The sequence below is a fragment of the Meriones unguiculatus genome, chromosome 3 (genome assembly GCF_030254825.1).
Source record: "Meriones unguiculatus strain TT.TT164.6M chromosome 3, Bangor_MerUng_6.1, whole genome shotgun sequence".
In the NCBI taxonomy this organism is placed as follows: domain Eukaryota; kingdom Metazoa; phylum Chordata; class Mammalia; order Rodentia; family Muridae; genus Meriones; species Meriones unguiculatus.
The window spans coordinates 176,645,975-176,660,250 of NC_083351.1; the positions used below are offsets into that span (position 1 = coordinate 176,645,975).

Here is a 14,276-nt window from a genome sequence, read left to right on the forward strand (position 1 = left end):
TTCCAACATTTACCAACACTGAGATGGTTCACAGGAAGAGAGCTAGGAGGGCAGACAGACACATGTCCAGGAAGGAACTTTTGGGGTCTAGGGTAGTTGTAGTGTGCTTGCCTAGGGTGTGAGAAGCCTCAGCTTCCGTTTCCAGGGCCATGTGTATCAGACTAGTGGGACAGGACCGTAATCCCAGCATCCCCTCGGGAGGCGGAGGCAGGAGGAGCCTTCTTGGATTGCTGGCTTCATGGGTAAGTCTGAAGGGATAGGTTAGGTTTAGGGAGAGGGGGAGAGAGAGAGAGAGAAAGAGAATGAATTCAGGGGCAGGGCTGTGCCCCATCCATGAGAAGTAGAGCATTAAGCTTTATTCATTAAGCTTCTTGGAGTATTGTAGACACTTCCAGTTCTCACAAACTACAGAGAAAACCCTTCCTGTGGGTCAGGATCTGAGAACAGATGCTGAACCGGAACCGGGCAGTTCCTTTGTGCTGTCTCACATAGTGGTAAGGGCATGCAGACCTGGGCACCCCTTACCCCAGAGTCAAGTAGAATAGTTAAACTTAAGTTTGTGGCTCCAAGAACCCAGCAGAACCTCGTGCAGAGATTAAGTTTCAGAATGACCCAGGACATTTTATTGTTCCTATATGAAATAGTCACTTTTAACAGATAACCATCCTGAGACAGAATTAATAGACCACTGTGCTCACCTGCTGTCAACACACAGCTCCCATGGGCCTTTTAAGGAAGCCACTTCCTGGGGTTGAAAAGGTTTGTAGGCTGGAAGGTCTACCAGGTGGAGGAAGGGGACCCAGTTCTGGGGGTTTCTGTTCCTGAGGTCTCTGCTTCTTAAACCCAGCACACACTGGTGTCAGGTCAGAGCGGCAAATCTTGGCCTAACTTTTAATCAGCCAGGTGAGCCACCTTTAATGTATCTGAGGTTTCGCTTGGGGCTGCCCAGAACTGTGGAGGGGCTGCTGGGGAGCTCGTGTGCCCGTGCCCGGCACAGCCTAGGCTAACTGAAGCCTGGGCTCCTGGGGTCAGGCCTGGTGTTGGGTCATCTTAAAGGGGAGCTATCCCCAAAGTTCTTTTCCTGGGCTGGGAAGTTCAGATCGTCTGGAAGGTCATGGGAGGTCAAAGACTCCAACGAACCGTGTCCTGCCATCCGAGCCCAGTTCCCGCCCTGCGCTGTTTCTGTGGGCCCTCGTGGGGAACCAGCCACATCCAGGCTCCGTCTGGTGCGGTGGCCGCTTTGGCTGTCCCATGTCCAGCTCTCTCACGACGTCCCAGCCGGTGCTGGCAGCTGACCAGAGGTTGTCTCCTGACCTCATAACCAGATAAACTGCGCTCGGGTCTAGTTCGTGACTACCAGGCTTTTCTGCTGAGCCTTAGGGCGGAAAGGCCCTTGAGAAAAGAAAAGAAAAGAACAGAACGTGAGCTTTGTTTCCGCCTGTCTGCTCTCTGCAAGCCCACCGTGTGTGTCAGAAAGTCTCTTCTGCTTGATTTTGTCCTGTGGGGGGCACTGTGTGGGTGTGCCATATCGTCAGTGCTCTCTTTCTTCCCTCCATAGGCACTGCCAGAGACAGCTGGCGACAGGGTAGTCCAGTGAGAATCCAGCCTGGGGATCCCAAGAGCCTCCTCCGTTTCTTAGTCCATAAAATAAAACCAGTTTGTATCTTATAGTGACACTGTAGAAATCCAGCGGAGAGAGGAGGACTGAGGATGTAGGTCAGCTGGAAGAGCGTTTGCCCAGCCTTTCCTAGGCCCCGGGTTCAGTCCTCGGGACCACATTAACCTGGGGTGGTGGTGTGCCCTGGCATTTAGGAGGTGGCGACTGGAGAGTCCTAAGCTCAAAATCATTCTTGGCCACGCGGTGAGTTCCAGGCCATCCTGAGATATATGAGAGCTGTCAAAAAAAAAAAAAAAAAAAAAATTCCAAGCAAATAATGTGTGTGTATGAATCATGTATGTCTTCTGTGTGCTGGGCAAGGTGCTAGACCCTGGAAAAGCAAGCATGAGTGTTACGACTCCCAGCCGTGCCGAGGCCAGGTTTAGTGAAGACCAAACACTTGTTGGAAAGTGCACGTGGAGACCTGGAGGCATCGAGCAGTGTTAGAAGGAGAGTTACTGTTCTAGAGGTGAAGGGGGCTGTCTCCCCTGTGTGCTGATAGCAATAGAGGAAACAGACAGCGCGGGGCCTTCGGAAGAGGACCTGGGGTTTGGGGATGGGGAGCATACTAGAAAGCTCTCTTCAGCCCTTTCTTTCCCTGGGGGCCCTGTTTTTGGTTTGGGATTGGGGATACCTCCGTGGCAAAGGAAAGCAAATGTGTATAAATAGCCATGTGTTTTTGTGTGCCTCATTCTGTGTAGGTGTCTGGGACAAGGAAGAGGAATGAGGTTGAATGATTCATGTATACCAGAAGCCTGTGGTTAAAATAACACGTCATAGTCAGGCCTGCTGTGTGTTTACATCCGAGGTGGACATTGAATCACAGGGCCCTCACCTCTCAAAGGCCTGTGTGTCTCCCCACTGAGGCCTCAAACCAGGCTGGTCCATCAGCCATGCAGTGCCCCGGGCCAGAGCTTCTGTGCTGACGGCCCCAGCTGTGCCAGCAGAAGTATGAGCCCTGGTGCACAGCTGGCTGTCCTTCAGCAGCTGGGGGAGGGGGTCTTCCCTCACCCCAAGGGCAGGAGGGGCGGGCAGAGATCCCAGGCTGGAGGTTTCCCTTCCAGTACAGCAGCTCGCAACCCTCGAAGCGCTGCGGCCCAGTTCCTGCTGTTGTGGTGGCCTCCAGCTGGAAAATAATTCTCATGCTACATCATAACTGTAAGTTTGTGATGTAAATGTGCGACCCCTGGGGGTCACAGTGCACAGGTTTGGAGCCGCTGGTCGATGAATTTTGCCTGGCCTGCTCTATGGCCCAGATAGACATGTGAAAGGACCATGTGGCTCCATCAAAAGAGGAGTGGTGGTATGCTTTGCCCCTCAGAGCATAAGGATGGGAACTGGGATCCTGGCCTGGGCCTTGCAGGGGCCCGCCTACACTTCCAGCCTATGGAAGTCAGAGATGAGACTCCCTGGAGTAAACTGGCTAGCCGTGGGTTCACGCTTTGAGAGAGCGCTCAAGTAAGACACCGGATGTCAACCTCTGCACCCATACACACACAGACACACACACGTGAGCATGAATGCACATGTATGCACCATATATATATATGTATATATGTATGTATACATACATACATATACACACACACAACAATGTGACAGCTGGCCAGTAGCCTGCAGGGCTCTGCCTCGGCTGGCCGAGCCCTAGTGTTGGTCAGCCGATTCCCATGCCCCGAGAGTATAAAGGGACGGGCTGAGTGGAAAGAGCTCCACGGGGCAGCCAGGAAGCCCAGTTTCGGTTCCTGCTCTGCCACTAACGGGCAGCTGGGCCTTGTGCCAGCCTACCTCACCGGCCGCATTCTTCTGACCCAGCTCTGATCCCAGGCAAAGGTCCTTGCATCTTATTGCTGACCCCCACCTGCCATGGTCACTGCCCCTCCCCCTCGTTCCCACTGTCTTTCGTGCTTCCCTTTCCCCCGGGCCACCCTGTTCTTTCATGCCAAGCCTCTGTGGGTATGCAGTGAGCCCGTGGTGCCAGGCTAGGTTACCAGATAGAATAAACATGCATTCAGGTCACCTGGCAAGCACAGCCACTACCAGAAGATGTTTAGAAAAGAATCTGATACTCGCTGCTTGGAGCAAAACATCCCAGCTGTTCTCTTCCGCTTATGTTGTGGTTCCTTGTCCTAGGTTTTGTTTTTGTTTTGTTTTTTGGTTTTGGTTTTGTTTTTTTGAGGAATGCAGTGTGAGTCTTTTTGCACTTCGGCCTCCATTTTCTTTTTCTCCATGTCTTGCTCTTGACTCTCCCGCCAAGGCCACAAGCCTTTGGGGCAGGCCAGCGTGGCCTCTCTGTCTCCTGGCCGGCATACTTGTTTGAGCTCTGCAGTTGAACACCATGCTGGGGCAGGACAGCAGAGAAGTGGTAGGTTCGCAGCCTGAAACCCGCCTGAGCTTACACATGAGTTGACGCCCAGGCTTTCTCTACGGCAATTGAAAGCAGGTAAAGCTGTGCAGGAGGGTTCAGAGCAGGGAGGCCGGAAACTTTAGTGAGCAAAGAGTGCAGATCACAATGACTGGGGACTCGATCTCCCCAGATAAGCTGCTATGGCAGCCAGAGGATTGAGTATGTCATAGTCCTCAATGGCCAAAATAAAAGAATTTTTCTAGAGGGCTGTGTGTGGCTGTCCAGGCACACTTAGCTTTTGCTTGCACAGGCCCGTGCCTCCTCGTCCATATTTTCACAGTTACGTGTCTGTTGTGATTGTCACAGTCACACACATGATGCTAAAGTGCCGGGCACTGAGCTACTCGTGCATATGCTGGGTTAGTAAATCTTCAGGCTTACCGTATCTCCTTAAGGATAAGAAGAGACAGGGACAGAGTTGCTTAATAACCTAACTTAAGCTATACAGTTTATAAATGACAGATCCAAGATTTGTCTGTTGTTCCCTGAGCCATTGTGTCATGGTCACTATCACACCCTCCGACCTCTGAGAGGAGAAATCGGTGCAGGCGTGGATGGCACAGAGAACCCTGGGGAGCATTACTCCTGCAGTGGCCGGGTCTGGGGTCCCAGCATGGCAGAAACGCAGGGGCAGATGTGACCCCTGAGAATCATGACTTCAGTAGGAAGCACTTGTTTTTATTATCGGAAGAGCGGGGTTTGCATCGCAGTGCACTTCTGTTAACCGCCGACTTTTCCATTCACACTGATGTCACAGGGAACTTGTGGGGTTAAGGGTGAAATGAGCAGGCTCTGTAGTGACTGTCAGCCTCGAGGCTCAGCTTCTACCTGTAGCTGCCTTCTTCATTTATTGAAGTATTAAACAACTCACTGTAAAGGAATGGTAGTTCAGGTGTTAGGTTGTAAACCTGAGGAAGGGTTCGTGGAGAATGCCACAATGCCCTTCAGATTTGTCTCTGCTCCAGAGAACAGCAGCCTCCGCCTCACACCCTCGCCTCACACAGCACACAAACTGCCTAGAAGAAGCTTCCATTTCCATGTGCTCAGCCATCAGTGATATTTGTGACTGAGTTGTTAGATTCACTGTTCAAGAATTCTCTCACAGGCCTGGAGAGATATCGCAGCCATTAAGGGCGCTGGTTGGTTTTCCAGAGGCTCCAGGTTCGATTCCCAGCATCTGTGTGACAGCTCACAAAGCCCAGAAACTCCAGTTCTGAGCAAGCTGACGAAGTTCTCCTCACCCCTGCAGGCAACAGTCATTCGCAGAATCGGCTTGTCTGCCCCACCTCCGTCACTAACTCATCCACCTTCTCCTGGGCAGGGCTATAGAGGCACAGACACGTGTGCAGACAGAACACTAGCACACACCAGATGATGGATGGATGGATGGATGGATGGATGGATGGATGGATGGATGATAGAATTCTTAAACAAAAATTGCCCAGAATTTTTTGGATGCCTTTGGACTGTATTTCCAAGAATTTGGTCATTTGGTCATATCCACTCTCAAATAGGACCAAGGAAAAATTTTTAGCTTCCTTTCCACCATAGTTTTGCACATCTATTTCGAATATCCACTACATACTGTAAGAAGATAGAAGACAAGAACCGGTGAGGAAGGTGGAGATGGGGATGGGACAGGCAAGCCAGTAGGTGGACAACTTCAGGGGACCCCCTCTTCCCCTGTGCCAAGGTGAGGTAACAGGAATGTGAGTAAAGGTCCTTTGAATTCAGCTGCTGCCTCAGGTCTCTCACGGAAGAGAAGAGCCCTGTTGGGCCCTGCTCACAGATTCAGCCCCGGCTGAGGGTGTGCTCTTCAGTCACAGCCACCTCCTGCCGCTTTCACTGTTCCAAGCCCCTTTGAATAATTAATCCTTATTTGACTAAAACACGAGAGAAACGATTCCTCTTCCTACAAGATTCCTCTTCCTAAAACGCTTTTGACAGGCCTGCTGCCTGCTGTCTGTGGGTGAACACGATAAAACCTAAAAGTGGATTTTACCCCAGATACGCACAGAGTAGATTGTCCGGCGGCCATCATCTGGGAGAGGAGCGAGCGAGTCCCAGTGCTGGCTGAAGAGCACGGAAGCCAGCTGCTGTCATCACCCAAGGTTGGCGACGCTGTCTTGGCGTTGCTGACAGCTGGGCATTGGAGGCTGACTGTGTTTAGCTCAGGACCACAGTCTGACAGGACAGACATTGGCTGGGTGTCTGCCTGAGGTTCCCAGCCAACCTTCGGGAGCCGCTAGCCATCCAGGACCAAGGACTAATTCTTACAAGAAAAAAATGTGTGTGTTGTGTCAGGCTGTGCCACCTGCGGATCTCAGGTGGGCTCTGTGTTTAGGCCCAGGCCGTGCACAAGCCTCCGTAGCAGGCACTGGGTAAGAGCTGCACCAGTCCCGGGTCACAGCTTCAGCCTGCTGAGTCACTGCACTCCCGCCCAGCTGCCTGGACCTTCCAAGCGGAATTAAGTTTGCCTCTCCTGCTCCTGTGTGCCTGCCTGCCTGTCAGCGGCTCTTTTGTGCGGGTCTGTGTGGGCTCAGGTGGACAGGGAACGGGTCTGAGGGAAACCCTGCTCCTGTGAATTCAGGTGTTAAGTTACAGGAAATGCCCCCGCAGACAAGCCTGTCTGAAGGCTGCTGTGACCTGGCACTGAGAACACAAAGGCGGCCCTCCCCCACCCCCACCCCAAAGGCTTCCAGTCCATCCTGCAGGTGCCAGGCTTCTGCCACGGGAGGCAGGAGCCGTCTGGCCACTTTGGTTCCTCTCACGAACAGAGAACACAAACAAGAAAAATAAATACGAAAGAGCAGAGAAGCCCTGCGTAAGCCTTTGTTTCAGAACTTGAAAACTAAACACATGCAGGCCAAAAATCACATCTTTACTCCTTTTTATTTGCCTCGGACTGATGTAACCTCGTGCTTAAATTACACCACTTTGTTAAAAAAAAAAAATTTCTAATCTTCCCGGACTTTCCCCCCCAAGTCCTTTTCCCTCCCTCCGAGAGGCTTCGTTTTTTCCAGCTTCTGCCCCGTGAGCTCACTCTTCCGAAGAGCTGGATTGTGAAAAACGCGCGTGTTGGGATTGGTGCCTGCACACACAGGCGCAGCGGCAGGGATAAGCAGATCTCCATGGTACGTCACAGAAAAGCCAGGCCTGAGAGGCCCTGGAGACCTCATGCGCCGGGGTCGTGATGCTTCTGGTTTGCTCATTTGCTGCTTCAAGTGCGCTCAAAGTTTATTAACACTTACTGTCCGCAGGAGTCCCCTGTTTTTTAGATTAAAAATGTTTTATGAGTGAGAACATAGCTATCTCTGGAATATAGTACCAGCTCCCCACCACACACACACCAGAGGGAAATGAATTCACTTTGTATCCCCCTGTAATTCCCTCCCTCCTCCTTCCTTACCTGTGCCCCTCCCCCAGTCTGATAAGGGAGGTCCTCCTCCCCTTCCTTCTGATCCTAGTCTATCAGGTCTCATCAGGACTGGCTGCATTGTCTTCCTCTGTGGCCTGGTAAGGCTGCTCCCCCCTCAGGGGGAGGTGATCAAAGAGCAGGCCAATCAGTTCATGTCAGAGATAGTCCTGTCCCCATTACTATGGAACCCACTTGGACACACCACACACACACCAGTGAATTCTTGACTGTGTGACCTGGAGAATTTACTTCATAGCTGTCTGTCATGTGCTCTGCATCCGAGGCAGTCAGGAACAGTTCCCTTGAGTGAACAGCACTTGTAGCCTGTTGTTTACACAAATGAGCTGTTGATAGTGAAAACTCAGGCCCCTGGCCTTCAGCCTGGCCGTGGGAAGGAAGAGTTCATTACAAGGACACATTGGAGTTTGGATTTTCAAGTAGGAACTACATTTCTACAGTTTGATCCCACGAAGGTGCCTGCAAGTCCATCTTAACCAGGCTTGTGCAGTCTGAGACCTGGAGACGGCAGGTAGCCTTGCCTGGACCCAGCAGCAGTGTGGAGTCAGGCGAGACCTCTGCTGGGACCGTCCTCTGCTGCCTCCCGAACAGCCTGTGTTCTCATGAAGCCACCTTATAAGGGCTGTTAGTTGTTTTGGGGCTTTTAAAACTCTCCCACAATGGACCACCTGCATTATCTAATGTTTAATTCCAGTGACAACGGAGTTATCTTTTTTGCTAAGCAAAGGTATGTTCAATACAGACTTACTGACTTGCATTGGATTGTCCAAACGTTGCCCACTATCCCAGAATAACATCTTATATTCACAGTGTCATTATCACTAACTAGTTAAGAGTAAGCTGCCTTCAGTGTCCAAGTGGGTTCCATAGTAATGGGGACAGGACTATCTCTGACATGAACTGATTGGCCTGCTCTTTGATCACCTCCCCCTGAGGGGGGAGCAGCCTTACCAGGCCACAGAGGAAGACAATGCAGCCAGTCCTGATGAGACCTGATAGACTAGGATCAGAAGGAAGGGGAGGAGGACCTCCCCTATCAGACTGGGGGAGGGACACAGGTAAGGAAGAAGGAGGGAGGGAACTACAGGTGGATACAAAGTGAATAAACTGTAATTAATAAAAATTTAAAAAATACTCAACCATCTACTGCCTGCTCTTTGGGAATAAAAAAAAAGTGAGCTGCCGCAGCCATTCAACTTCATACAGGTGTCTATGAAGTCTCAGTATACACGTAGTCTAAAAAGCATCTACCAAACATTTATGAATTTGTTTACTTACATTTTTGCTGTTTGATGTTTTAGAGGTAGAGTTTGGCTGTGTGGCCCAGGTTGGCCTGGAAATAATTCTATAGCGCAGGCTGACCTTGAACTCTGGCTGTCTGTCAGTCTCTGCCTCATGCATGCTGAATTATAAGCCTGCACCGTCATGCCCAGCTTTTGCACTATTGTTTCATCATGTTTTTGAGGTAGAGTCTCTCCCTGTGTAGCCAAGGCTGCCCCTCAGGTCGTGATCCTCCTCCGTCAGCCTCCAGAGTGCTGGGCTTGCATCTAACTTGCAACTTTATTTTATTCTGTCACTCAAGTTTCCGATTCGTGGGACTAGCCGGTTTAGTCTAATGCCCTGATCGAGAAACATGTAAATGCTTTCTTCCTTAGATTTCTCTAGAACAATCACTTGGACACCCTGCAAAACAATAAAAGATGTTTTCCTGACAGGAAGATAGGAAAGAGAAACGGTGGAATACTTGCTTGGAAGAATTGTTTCTTTGGTGTAATAGTTTGTTTGCCTGGATTCTCTTCAGCTGTCGCAAGCCAATATGACATACTTAAAGCAGGTTAGGCTCCTGGCTGTGGCATAGCCACATTGCCCTGCGTGTGACTGTCCTTAAAAGCTAAGTAGGTTAGGGCTGTTCTGGAGCCCGTGAGCTCTTCTGATCTCATTTATTCTTCCACAGCTTAAACTAAATATCAGGGCCGAGGTGTAGTTTATCGGTAGAACACTCATGTGCCTAGGTGTGCAAAGATGTTAGTCCTGTCACCCCATGAACACACAGGATTTAACATCGCCCTTGATCAACCAAGTGCCCGGGAGCTGCAGTATACACATTTATAAAGTCATTGTTCCTCACCTGAAAAACTGGGGAAATGATTTGCTCAAAGGATTTAAGGCAGTTAAAGGAGCTGGTCTCGTAAAGCCCCTCTCCCACTGCACCCAGCACATGTTGGAATTGTAATAAATCAGAGCTTGAATTGTTTTCCTTCATTTCCTGTGGACATTTAAAAGCATTAAGAATAGCAAGAGCCAGGCGTGGTGGCACACGCCTGTAGTCCCAGTACTCAGAGAGGCAGAGCCAGGAGAATCTTTGTGAGTTCCAGGCCAGCCTGGTCTACAAAGTGAGTCCAGGACAGATGGGGCTACACAGAGAAACCCTGTCTCAAAAAACAAACAAAAAAATAATTGCAAAAGCCCCTGTTTGAATTTCTAAGATTTCTAAGAATCCGTTTTTTTCTAAAATAAGAATATGATACACACACACACACACACACACACACACACACACACCTCTTAGTTCTTTTACAGTTCTGGTAAGTCCTTTCTCAGCAGCAGGTTTTTGTGATGGAGTTTGATGTCTAACCCTAAGTGTTATTGACCAAGATAAAAACCACAGGCCCCTAGAGTCAGGAAGTGTTGATTTTGGTTTAAAGCCAGTGGGTGAATGACGTTTAATACATTAAATATTAAGTACAGATTCTTTTGGTTTGTTGAGTGCTGCTAATGCTGCCAATTAAAACATCCAGTTTGATTTATAGAAGTTTAATTTGATCTGGATACAACCTGTTTCATCTGATAATTACTGTATAATAATTTTTTTGCTTGCTAATCACAAAATACTCCTTTAAGGTGTTAGCTTGTGCTGGAAACCTCCATACTTTGTTCTGATTTAGAAATAGATGATTTGTTTAGTTGACAGTGGCTTCAGGTCACAACCCTTCATATTTTAGAATTATAGAAAATCAATAACAATGAGGAAAATATTTTCACACTCACAGAAACTCTTTTATACACTGTTTTAGATTGTCTTTAAAATCTGATTTGTACTACTTCAGAATTAAAAATTATCGTTCTACTACTGAAGATACAAACAAGTTTGGCTACCCACCAAAAGTACAGGCAGTTAAGGAAATTTCTCTTCATGGCATCTTTCTTCTGTGTATTCATGCTTTGCGTGCCTGTATGTGAACCATGTAGGGGGGGGCATCGGGAGAGGTCGTCTGAGTTACAGGGGTTGTGAGCCACGGTAGGTGCCCTCTGCTGAGTGTTCTTACCCGTGTCCCCGTCTCTCTAGACCCAGCCTGTTTTCCTGTTTCCCTCATTGTACGCACAGAGAGAATCATTTGGACTGTTAATCAAAATCTTGTCTCACTTGTACACTCTGGTGCCGCAGCTCCATCAGATCTGCCGGGACGTGCTCTGTGCGCCTCTCCGTCTCCACGCATCTCATCCTCTGAGGCGAGTGGCCATTGGTGCTGTGGTTGTAAGTGTGGAAACCGACCCAGAGAGAGACCAGGCGGCCGTGTTCACGCAGCTGGTAGCTGGGACAGTCGCCCGTCGGGCGTTGGGTCCCGTCACTGTGGCATGTGGGTAGACACGTGCAGCTTTCACTCACTTGAAACGTGCAACGTTCTCACACTTGAAAGCATCACACGACTCGTTTTCTTTTTGCGTGTGCAGTGATGGAGTTTTCTGTCACAAGGCGGCCCTGCTGTGTCCCGAGGGCTAGATGGACGGGGGACAGCAGGAGTGTGACGGTGGTGTGTGTGGCCATGGACCGGCTCGGATCCCGGGTCAGGAGCACTTGTTGATCCGGCCACACCATCTTGTGCACTTTCTCTCCCAGCCTCGTTCTCTCTGGATTGTAGCCACTGTCTGCTCCCTTCTCTTCCTGGTTTACATGTGAAGGTCACTCTTCCCAGGTCCCCAGGCACTGTTAGTCACTTCCTGTCCCGGGCCCCACAGTGATCCGTTCAGGCCCCGTGTTGTGTGTGCGTGTGTTGTGGTTGATTCGTTTATGTGTCACTTCTTTCCACCCCCACCCTGGCCTCCAGTTCTTCAAGAGCTGGAACCTGCGCTCATCTATTTTTCTGTGACACCGGCTGGCGCTGATGACAAACGGGTGAAGCATGCTGCCCAAGAGTGGAGGGACCTGCCCAGAGCAGCGGACCTGAAATGTGAGGGACTTTCGTGATCCCCGTGTCCTGTTTGGCTCCCACATGCTTTTCAAATGAAGCTGTGCATAACCGCCTGTGTGTGTATGTGTGTGTGTCTGTCTGTGTGTGCCTGTGTGTGTGTGTGTGGCTGTGTGGCTGTGTGTGTGTAGTCAGGGGAGGATATTGCGTGCCCCACTCTGTCATTCTCTGCTATCTTTTTCTTGCTGTGACCTCTCTCTGGATCTCCAGCTAGCCCCAGGGAGCCCCTGCCTTTACTCTGTCCCACTGGGGTTACACGCACATCTGTCATCACAGGCAGCTTTTTACAGGACTGCTGGGAAATTGAGTGTAGATCTCTGAACTCACTCTGCAAGCAGTTTTGCTCACAGAATCACCACTCCAGCCCTGACAGGAACTCTTGCTGAGGAGTGGAACACAGTTTTTCCACCATGGTGATGGTGATGATGGAAGCGATGCTAATGATGGAGATGATGATGATGGTGGTGATGATGGAAGCGATGCTAATGATGGAGATGATGATGGAGATGACAGTGATGATGGTGGTGATGATGGTGACAGCGGAGGTAGTGATCATGATGATGACGACAGTGATGGTGAGGCTGTTACCCCCTATCCTGTGTATCAGTTAAGGTTCGGATGACATGATATTATTTGTGGAAGTGTTGGAGCTAGGAAGTCCCTGTACTATTAAGAGTATATACAACTGTTGTGTTAGTGTATTAGTGTCCTATCTATTTCAGTGTGACTTAAGTATTTCATGGTCCCGTCTCATTAACTTTCTGCTAATGTGCGAAGCAGGTAAACTCGTTGCCATTGCACAGATGAGAGAACTGAGGCAGCGTGTGTTGGGAACTTCCGCTGTAGTCACGGGGGCTTCAGCCAGCTCCTGTGTGTCTTCCGGGCAGCAGCACGGGTCCTCGGTGTGCTCCAGGCTGTGGTGCGGCCCGGCTGCTGGAGGCGCGTGAGCAAGCAGAAGGCAGACTGTGAGACGAGAAGGGCCAGGCTCATGCCTGCTCCCTGACACTCTGGGAGTGGAGTGTGCCCTAACCTGTGATGTGACCGGCCACCGTGGGCTGTGGCAGCCAGCTGTGGCAGCCAGCTCTGGCTCCTGGTGTGGGCGCAGTGGGAAGGCCCTGCAGCAGGGCTAGCTCTGCACTGCTCTCGTCTCCATGGGGAGTTCCTCGCTGTGGCTCACAGAGGAAGTGAAGGCTGCAGTGTCAAGCTGCTGCTTCCTGTTCCTGTGATGCTGAGGCACTGTTTTCTTAAGAGTGAAACGCTTTATTTTTAAACCAGTGGAAAATACCGTCAACCTGCCCTTTCTTAGCATTTCCTTAAAAACTGGGTGTGCTTGCTTGAGCTGTAGAGAGACATGTGAGAGAAACTCCCATGATGCTGCTGGGGTGGCAGGAGCCAGCTCGCTTCCTGCTGCTCAACAGCAGAATGAAAAGCCATCAAGGCAGGTCTGCTGGGGCAGGAAGGTCCCTGGGGTTGGTGACAGCATCTGGCCCTGGAACTCACATCTGTGGCTACACTTGTGCAACTCAGGCCTGCTTTTTCTTCTGCCAGTGATTGTGACAGTAGTGAGTCCTTTAAGCAATGGCAACTCCTCTGAGGACAGAAAGGAGTCATGGGCAGGGGGGACCAGCTGCTGATTATGTAACCATCGGCGTAACTAAAAGCCGCAGGTAGACGTATTTTCTCTAGCACCTCATTTTCTTCCCCACTCTCTAACAGAGGGGTTGTGTGTGTGTTTGGAGAAACTCTAATCGAGGAGCTCTTACTTTGCAGAGCACACTTCAGAGGGTCATAGTTACACCAAGTTCTAAGTGACAGTCCTGTCCCTGATTTTAGGAGAATGGGTAGGCTGAGCGGCAGAACCACACAGGATTCCAGGTAAAGATGACCTGAATTCCACCCACCCCCCTTCACCAACCCTCACTCCCACCCGCCCCCCTACTGTGGGGAGTGAATTCAGCTACTCAGGTCCTTGTCACTCTCACTCTCCTTAGGAAGAGTCTGTATTTCCTTTCCTGCTGTCTTTCCTTCACCGAGAGCTAACGTGAGTTCTGTGGATGTTTAACCTTCTCAGAGAGTTTGGGATGGTGGGAGAGTCTGACCCTGTTTGTATTATGAAATATCCACAGAGCTGTTGACCCATAGCCGTGTGTGTGTGTGTGTGTGTGTGTGTGTGTGTGTGTGTGTGTGTGTGTGTGTGTTTGGGGGGATGGGTGTGATCACACGGAATTACAATGCACCCTTCTCCCCCTTCAGACTTTTCAATGAACACCCTTTAAGTTAGTTTTCTGGTTGGCTGAGGAAGGAGGTGGTTGGCAGCGTTAATGTTTGCCAGGGCAGTAAAGGGAAAAAGAAACACTGTAAAGGCAGCTTTCACAGGAACGGGAACTCTTTCATCTTCATTCCTTTATAAAGGTGTGGAGATTGAACACTCGGGCTGTGTGTGTGTCTGTCTGTGTCTCTGTGTTGTAATTCCTAGAATGCATGTGTAGTATATAATTTGATGCCCCTGCCCCGTCTCACCCAGCTAGTGTC

At 50.1% G+C, this 14,276-nt stretch overlaps 1 protein-coding gene and 1 long non-coding RNA gene across 3 annotated transcripts in view; one reads left to right on the forward strand and one right to left on the reverse strand.

Moving 5' to 3' along the window:
• Lrrc8d (leucine rich repeat containing 8 VRAC subunit D) overlaps positions 1–14,276 on the forward strand; it is a 103,588-nt gene that overhangs the window by 75,729 nt on the left and 13,583 nt on the right. The gene's annotated exons all lie outside the window — the stretch shown is intronic.
• On the reverse strand, positions 342–6,594 carry LOC132653214 (uncharacterized). The gene is made up of 2 exons (XR_009590989.1): positions 6,077–6,594; positions 342–4,931 (listed from the first exon to the last, which is right to left on the reverse strand). It is a non-coding gene; the product is annotated as an uncharacterized LOC132653214 (long non-coding RNA).